Below are 9,197 nucleotides of genomic sequence, written 5' to 3' on the forward strand. Positions count from 1 at the left end.
TAAATACAAGTACAGAAATATCCAGTCAGATATTTAGAAGTAGTTTTGAAGACATGGAGTAAACAACACAAAAACATATACGTGAATGTCATGTAACATACTTTTATTTAAACTTAGATTTTTCCATTTTGTAAAATTTGAAACAAATGCACTAGAAGAAATAACTAGGAGATATTAAGAAAGATTAAAAAAGAAATGTTTCAATATTGCATATATAACTATTAGAAAGTTGTTTCAATATCTTTTTTCCATGAACATATTTTCCAATTACTGGAATTCAAATTATTTCTAAACCATAGAAGGTCACAATAGAAGTCAAATTTATAAGCTAATGATAAGGACAGACATCAATAGACAGCATGGATCTTGACATAGTTGGTATTGTGGTAAATTTCTAGACATAGTAGGTATTATGTTCCAAAATAAGATTATTAGAAGCCAGATCCACAGGTTGGTTGGTAGAAAGCAGACTGGCAGCTTCTAGAAGAGTAGTAGAGTGGACGGTAAAAGCTGGATCTACAACCCAGGGATGAAAAGGCACTGGGACCACAGCCCACTGACTGGAAACCACCCAATCCAAAGCCCAGAGAGGGAGAGCCACAACCAAAAGACTGAAAGCTGCTGGAGCCAAAGCCCAGAGACCCTGTATAAGTTGTCTGGCAGGGATTGAAGAGCATGGAGGTCCTTGAGAGGTAGCAGGATGTCTGGCAAGGACACCAGATAGGACGTCCAGCAGGTGGTGGGCTCACAGCAGGTCTCTCTCTCTCTTTTTTTAAATTTCTTTTCAGCATAACAGAATTCATTGTTTTTGCACCACAGCCAATGCTCCATGCAATAAGTGTGCCCTCCTTAATACCCACCACCTGGCTCCCCCAACCTCCCACCCCCTGCCCCTTCAAAACCCTCAGATTGTTTTTCAGTGTCCATAGTCTCTCATGGTGCACCTCCCCTTCCAATTTCCCTCAACTCCCATCTCCCCTCCATCTCCCTATGTCCTCCATGTTATTTGTTATGCTCCACAAATAAGTGAAACCATATGATAATTGACTCTCTCTGCTTGACTTTTTTCACTCAGCATAATCTCCTCCTTTCTGGCTTGCTACAAAAGTTGGGTATTCAACTTTTCTGATGGAGGCATAACACTCCATAGTGTATATGGACCACATTTTCCTTATCCATTCGTCCGTTGAAGGGCATCTTGGTTCTTTCCACAGTTTGGCGATGGTGGCCATTGCTGGTATAAACATTGGGGTACAGATGGCCCTTCTTTTCACTACATCTGTATCTTTGGGGTAAATACCCAGTAATGCGATTGCAGGGTCATAGGGAAGCTCTATTTTTAATTTCTCGAGGAATCACCACACTGTTCTCCAAAGTGGCTGCACCAACTTGCATTCCCACCAACAGTGTAAGAGGGTTCCCCTTTCTCCACATCCTCTCCAACACACGTTGTTTCTTGTATTGCTAATTTTGGCCATTCTAACTGGTGTAAGGTGGTATCTCAATGTGGTTTTAATTTGAATCTCCCTGATGGCTAGTCATGATGTACATTTTTTCATGTGTCTGATAGCCATTTGTATGTCTTCATTGGAGAAGTGTCTGTTCATATCTTCTTCCCATTTTTTGATGTGATTATCTGTTTTGTGTGTGTTGAGTTTGAGAAGTTCTTTATAGATCCTGGATATCAATCTTTTGTCTGTACTGTCATTTGCAAATATCTTCTCCCATTCCGTGGGTTGCCTCTTTATTTTGTTGACTGTTTCCTTTGCTGACTTTTCCTTTATTGACTGTTTCCTGTTTCCTGAAGCTTTTGATCTTGATGAGGTCCCTAAGTCCATTTTCACTTTTGTTTCCTTTGCCTTTAAAGACATATCTTGAAAGAAGTTGCTGTGGCTGATATTGAAGAAGTTACTGCTTATGTTCTTCTCTAGGATTCTGATGGATTCCTGTCTCACGTTCAGGTCTTTTATCCATTTCGAGTTTATCTTTGTGTAGGGTGTAAGAGAATGGTCGAGTTTCATTTTTCTATATATCGCTGTCCAATTTTCCCAGCACCATTTATTGAAGAGACTGTCTTTTTTCCACTGTGTATTTTTTCCTGCTTTGTCGAAGATTATTTGACCATAGAGTTGAGGGTCTATATCTGGGCTCTCTACTCTGTTCCACTGGTCTATGTGTCTGTTTTTATGCCAGTACCATGCTGTCTTGGTGATCACAGCTTTGTAGTAAAGCTTGAAATCAGGTAACATGATGCCCCCAGTTTGATTTTTGTTTTTCAATATTTCCTTAACGAATCAGGGTCTCTTCTGATTCCATACAAATTTTAGGATTATTTGCTCTAGCTCTTTGAAAATACTGGTGGAATTTTGATCAGAATGGCATTAAAAGTATGGATTGCTCTAGGAAGTATAGACATTTTAACAATGTTTATTCTTCCGATCCAAGAGCATGGAATGGTCTTCCATCTTTTTGTGTCTTCTTCAATTTCTTTCATTAGTGTTCTGTAGTTCCTCGAGTACAGATCCTTTACCTCTTTGGTTAGGTTAGGAATAACCCAAGTATCTTATGGTACTTGGTGCTATAGTAAATGGAATCAATTCTCTAATTTCCCTTTCTGTATTTTCATTGTTAGTGTATAATAAAGCCACTGATTTCTGTAATTTGACTTTGTATCCTGCCATGTTGCTGAATTGCTGTATGAGTTCTAGTAGTTTGGGGGTGGAGTGTTTTGGGCTTCCCAAATAAAGAAGCATGTCATCTGTGAAGAGAGAGATTTGATTTCTTCATTGCCAATTTGGATACCTTTTATTTCTCTTTGTTGTCTGATTGTTGTTGCGAGGACTTCTAATATTATGTTGAACAAGAGTGGTGAGAATGCGCATCCTTGTCATGTTCCTGATCTCAACAGGAAGGCTGTGAGCTTTTTCCCATTGAGGATGATATTTTCTGTGGGTCTTTCATAGATAGATTTTATGAAGTCTGGGACTATTCCCTCTATTCCTATACTTTGAGGCGTTTTAATCAGGAACGAATGCTGGATTTTGTCAAATGCTTTTTGTGCATCAATTGAGAGGACCATGTGGTTCTTCTCTCTTCTCTTATTGATTTGTTCTATCACATTGATTGATTTGCGAATGTTGAACCATCCTTGTAATCCAGGGATGAATCCCACCTGGTCATGGTGGATAATCTTTTTAATGGGCTATTGGATCCTGTTTGCTAGGATCTTGTTGAGAATCTTAGCATCCATATTCATCAGTGATATTGGTCTGGAATTCTCCTTTTTGGTGGGGTCTTTGCCTGGTTTGGGGATCAGGGTAATGCTGGCTTCATAGAAAGAGTCTGGAAGTTTTCCTTCTGCTTCAATTTTTTGAAACAGCTTCAGGAGAATTGTTGTTATTTCTTCTTTGAAAGTTTAGCAGAATTCCCCAGGGAATCTGTCAGGTCCTGGGTTCTTGTTTTTTGGGAGGTTTTTGATCACTGCTTCAATCTCGTTACTAGATATCGGTCTATTTATGTTGTCTATTTCTTCCTGGTTCAATTTTGGGAGTTTATAGCTTTCCAGGAATGCATCCATTTCATCTAGGTTGCTTAGCTTATTGGCATATAACTGTTGATAATAACTTCTGATGATTGTTTCTACTTCCTTGGTGTTAGTTGTGATCTCTCCCTTTTCATTCATAATTTTGTTAATTTGGGCCTTCTCTCTTTTCTTTTGGATTAGTTTGGCCAATGGTTTATTGATCTTATTGATTCTTTAAAAAAACCAGCTTCTAGTTTCATTGATACATTCTACTGTATCTCTAGTTTCTACCTCATTGATCTCTGCTCTAATCCTGATTATTTCACTTCTTATGTGTGGAGTTGGTTTAATTTGTTGTTGATTCTCCAGTTCTTGAAGGTGTAGAGATAGCTGGTGTATTCTGGATTTTTCAATTTTTTTGAGGGAGGCTTGGATGGCTATATATTTCCCCCTTAGGACCGCCTTTGCTGTATCCCATAGGTTTTGAACCGAGGTGTCTTCATTCTCATTGGTTTCCATGAATTGTTTAAGTTCTTCTTTGATCTCCTGGTTGATCCAAGCATTCTTAAGCAAGGTGGTCTTTAGTTTCCAGGTGTTTGAGTTCCTTCCGAACTTTTCCTTGTGATTGAGCTCCAGTTTCAAAGCACTGTGATCTGAGAATATGCCGGGAATAATCTCAGTCTTTTGGTATTGGTTGAGTCCTGATTTGTGATCCAGTATGTGGTGTGTTCTGGAGAAGTTTCCATGTGTACTTGAGAAGAATGAGTATTCTGTTGTTTTAGGGTGGAATGTTCTGTTTATATATAAGAGGCTCATCTGGTCCAATGTGTCATTCAATTCTCTTGTTTCTTTATTGAATTTCTGCTTGGATGATCTGTCTATTACTGAGAGAGGCTTGTTAAGATCTCCTACTATTAATGTACTTATAGCAATATAACTCTTTATCTTGATTAATAGTTTTCTTATGTAATTGGCTGCTCCCATATTGGGGGCATAGATATTTACAATTGTTAGATCATCTTGGTGGATAGTCCCTTTAAGAATTATGTAGGGTCCTTCTGTATCTCTGACTACAGTCTTTAGTTTAAAATCTAATTTATCTGATATGAGAATCGCTACCCCAGCCTTCTTTTGAGGCCCATTGGCATAAAAGATGCTTTTCCATCCCTCCACTTTCAGTCTGGGTGTATCCTTAAGTTCAAAATGGGTCTCTTGAAGACAACATATGGACGGATCCTGTCGTTTTATCCAATCTACAACCCTGTGTTGTTTTATGGGCACATTTAGGCCATTTACATTCAGAGTGATTATTGATAGATACTTTTTTATTGACATCGTGTTACCTTGAAGTCTTTCTTTCTGTAGATTGTCTCTATATTTCTGTTCAATGCTATTCTTAGGATTTTTCCTCTTTTATAGAACCCCCCTTAATATTTCCTGCAGTGTCGGCTTAGTGGTCGCATACTCTTTTAAGCCTTGCCGGTCTTGGAAACTCTTTATCTCTCCAACTATTTTGAATGTCAGTCTTGCTGGATAAAGTATTCTTGGCTGCATGTTCTTCCCATTTAGTGCCCTGAATATATCTCGCCAGCCCTTTCTGGCTTGCCAGGTTTCTGTGGACAGGTCTGATGTTATTCTGATGGGCTTTCCTCTGTACATAAGGAGCTTCTTTGTCCAAGCTGCCTTCAAGAGGGCCTGCCTACAATTATAATTCTTCATTCTTACTATTAGGTGTCTCGAGGACTTTAGAGACACTATAATCTTGGGGGGAGACCATTCTGCCTCTAGTACATGGACGCTGGTTCCATTCACGAGATTGGGAAATTTTCATGGAGAACTTGTTCCACTATATCTTCTAGACTTCTTTCTTTCTTTCTCCTCCCCTTCAGGGATTCCAATAATTCTGATGTTGGAACATTTCATGGCATCATTTATTTCCCTGATTCTGTTTTCGTGGCTTCTAAGCTGTTTGTTCCAGGCTTCCTCCTGATCCTTTCTCTCTATCTGTTTGTCCTCCAGATCACTAATTCTATCTTCTGTCTCAGTTACCCTAGCTTTTAGAGAATTTAGATTAGATTGGAACTCATTGAGAGCATTGTGAACCTCATCCCTGGTGGCTTTCAGTTCTGCCCTAATCAATTCCATTTGGTCATCCATGACTTTCTCCAACCTAGCTATTGCCTGGATAATTGTTAGCCTGAATTCCCTTTCCGACATATTGTCTATGTCGATAGCCATTATATTTGTTGCAGAAGGCCCATCCTCTGAATTTTTCTTCTTTTGGGCATTCCTTCTCCTAGTCATTTTGGTGAGAGATGGCTGAATGGATGTAGCTGGATGTATCAACCATGGTGCAGTCGAGGTGCACCCTGGAATGCTTCTAAGCAATCAGGAGTCCCCACCCAAATGAAAGAAAAGAGAAAGAGAGAAAAAAGGAAAAAAAAAGAAAAAAGAAAGAAAAAGAGAGAGAGACAGGAAAAAAAAAAAAGAGAAGGCTCAGCCCAAGTGGGTCCCAAGGTAAAATTTATGATGTATACAAACAAAAACAGACAAACAAGAAGACTGATAAATGTATATGACAAGAGAAATATATATATACATATATGTGTGTGTGTGTATATATATATATATATATATATATATATATATATATATATGAGAAAAAAAAAAAAAAGGAACCTAGTCAAAAAGAACCCCAAGTATAAGATTTATATACTATCAGGACAAACACAAATACACAGAAACACTGGTGGAAGAAAAAGATGGGAGAGTGGTTATAAATTCTCAGTGTGGGCAAGGAAATTTATTTTGATTCTTCCTGGATATATCTTGATATCTTTGTTAAAGGACTCAACTTTCCTAAGATAAAGGGGGATTAAAAATTGGTTTACCAATTACCTTGAAGTTTAACTCTCTATGAATGTTAAAAAATAAAAATAAAAAAAGAATAAACTAAACTAAACTAAAATTAAAAAAAAATAGAAAAGCGAAAGAAAAACACGGGTATATGTATCAAAAAGTTCAGGTTAAAAGGTTATTATAGAATTTGATGTACTGGACATCTCACTGTTATTGTAAATAGGTTAAAAGTTATCTATATAAAAAAATGAACCAGAATAGTGAGAACAAATTAAAAATAAAAGTTGTATCTATGAAGTAGTGGTGGTTGTTCTCTTGTCGTCTTTTTTTTTTTTTTTTCCTGGTTGGCTTTCTGGGCGAGGGGCCTGCCACATGGGTTTTCAGGCAATGTTCCCTGAGTTACATCCTCCAGTCCCCCTCAAGGGGGTGGGCTCTGAGGAAACCAGTCTTTCAGGCTTTTGTTCTCTGGAGGTTTTTATGTTTGTTTGTTCGGGGTTTTTTTGTTTTGTTTTGTTTTTTTCTCTCTTGCCTTGACAGCTTTTGATGGTTTTTGGAGGTTTAGAGGAAAGCAAACTGCACCCAGACCTCCCTCTCAGAGAGAAGCCTCAGTCTGTTCCCCCTCGACTGCTGGCAGAGGACGTTCTGAGTCGTGGTCCCTGGGGACACAGTAACTCCTGCTTGTACCCAAAACCATGACATTGGTGGCTGTCTGAGCAGCTCCGGACCACCAGAGAGGTTCCAAGCAGCGATCGCACACTGAGATTTTCCCGCTGGCCGGGGGCTGGGAGTGCCTGGTCTTTCTGGGTCCAAGAGCGCCGGGCTGGTGCCTGCGTGCACCTCTCTCAGGGGAGGGTGCAGGGCTCAAATCAGACTCTTTTAGCATGGCATGGCACTCATGTGGGGAATGCAAAAAGGCTGTGCTTCTGCCAGCTGGCAAGGCTCACAGCTCCTCTCGGGAGCCGGACCACATGCGCTCTCAGGCACCCTGGCGGCTCAGGGACCAAGACCTGGTTTCTCCGCCACACTCTGGCTCAGCGCCAGGGGTGGCTGTCCTGGGTCTGGGTACTTAAGCCCCTGTCCCTAACCACCCTGTTTCCCACAATTCCCCCCCCCCCCCCCATGATCCTTTGCTATTTTTGAGTGCTTTCAACCAGACTCCAAGTTGATACTGGTCCCCAGACGCAGAGCACTCTCATATTGGGGTATTACTTTCCAATGGGTCACCTCTTGTGGCTCCCTCCCCCTTTTGTTTATCTTTCAATATCAGTCCAACGTTCCCACTCCACTTTACCTGCACACTGGTGCCTTCTGCCCCTGTAGAGATCCAGACGTGTATAATTCTGATCTCAGGCTGATTTCATGGGTGATCGGAGTTCTTTGGTAGGTAATCAGCTCACTTTGGGGTACAGGTTGAAATGGCGCCTCCTCCTACTTCTCCACCATCTTGTCTCCCTCCCTCACAGCAGGTCTCTTGACAGCCACTGGAGAGGGAGGAGCCCAGCTGGTATGTGCTGGGATACTGGAGGTTAGTGCTGCAGAACAGGTTGCTGGGGTAAGATGAGCTGCAGAAAGATCCTGGGTAGCACAGGTATCCCCCAAGGGACTAGGAGGAGAAGTTTCCAGAGCAGCAGTTGTAGGACATGGTGACAGGTGATGCATTGTACAATGAGAAGCTTCTGAGTTTGAATGCTACTTCTCAGACTGTGGCATTTATATACCCTTATCATTGCATGTGCCACCCACAAGACACATAAAAACAGGTTACCTTCTGCTTTTAACTGAATTGAAAAGATCATCATAATCAAATACATGTAGTGTTTGTGGTTTTACAACTGGAAAGTGCAGTAGTGTTTGTGCTTTGGAATTCAGGTGGTAGTGTTGAATCTTCAAAGCTATTAGGCATCTCCCTCTACCAAAGGTCACCGAGCAGATCACCAAAAGTACTCCTTCAGAGGCAGACAGTGTCTGGGATGAGGAAAGCTGGCTTAATTAAAAATAATTGATACCCCTTTCACAATCTCTCTCAAAATTGTTGCCATCTGGATAGCAAAGTTGCTAACTAACTGATCTATTCATAGTCATTTCTTTTAAACAAAAACACACATTGATTGTTGCCAAGCAAATTTACTTAATGAATAGTGTCTTCAGAAAGCAGCTGTGGTAATATGCAAGATGTAGGAGGATTTTTTTTTTTTTGTCATCTCTCAATTTGAACAGCTTCAGTGAAATATTAACTGAGGGTCCCTCATTCCCCACATTCCTGCTTAAATTGTATGCAGACTGGTAAGAGTTGATCTCAGTTTTTCTTTCTTTTGTGTAAGCAATTACTTTGGTATAAGTTAAATATTGAAGTTGTTTTATATTATTCTGGAATGTTGGAAGAGATTCATCTAAGACGTTGAAAAAGCATTAAAAATCACAAAATGTGGCAAAAATTCCCCATGTATTTCTATCTCTAATCAGAGGCAGTGCTTATCACTAAAAACATTCCCCAGAACCTGGAAAATGTTCTTGTTCTAAAGAAAGATTATAATGTAATTGCCTTGAAATATTGGACCAAAGCAGCCATCTTAAAGAGATTCTTCCTTGCCTCGGAAAGCAACATACATCACTTTGACTTAAACTGTTTTCAGGTTTTTCTGACAAGTATTACAAAATTTCTAAAATAATGGTCATATTTTTTCTTGTCCTATGACTTGTATTCCACTTCTACAAGCAAGCTAATGAAGATTGATACCTTGATTGAGAAGGTTCATCTTGCCATGGCTTCTGGGCTGTTTGATTCATTCCTTTCACACTAAAGCATACCCTTCCA

At 39.9% G+C, this 9,197-nt stretch overlaps 1 pseudogene; it reads right to left on the bottom strand.

The window, feature by feature from the left end:
• Nucleotides 1-431: 431 nt before the first annotated feature.
• LOC125088048 (keratin-associated protein 13-1-like) lies at nucleotides 432-8,030 on the bottom strand (annotated as a pseudogene).
• Between the last annotated feature and the right edge of the window lie 1,167 nt (nucleotides 8,031-9,197).

Source organism: Lutra lutra, chromosome 1, assembly GCF_902655055.1.
Source record: "Lutra lutra chromosome 1, mLutLut1.2, whole genome shotgun sequence".
Taxonomy (NCBI): domain Eukaryota; kingdom Metazoa; phylum Chordata; class Mammalia; order Carnivora; family Mustelidae; genus Lutra; species Lutra lutra.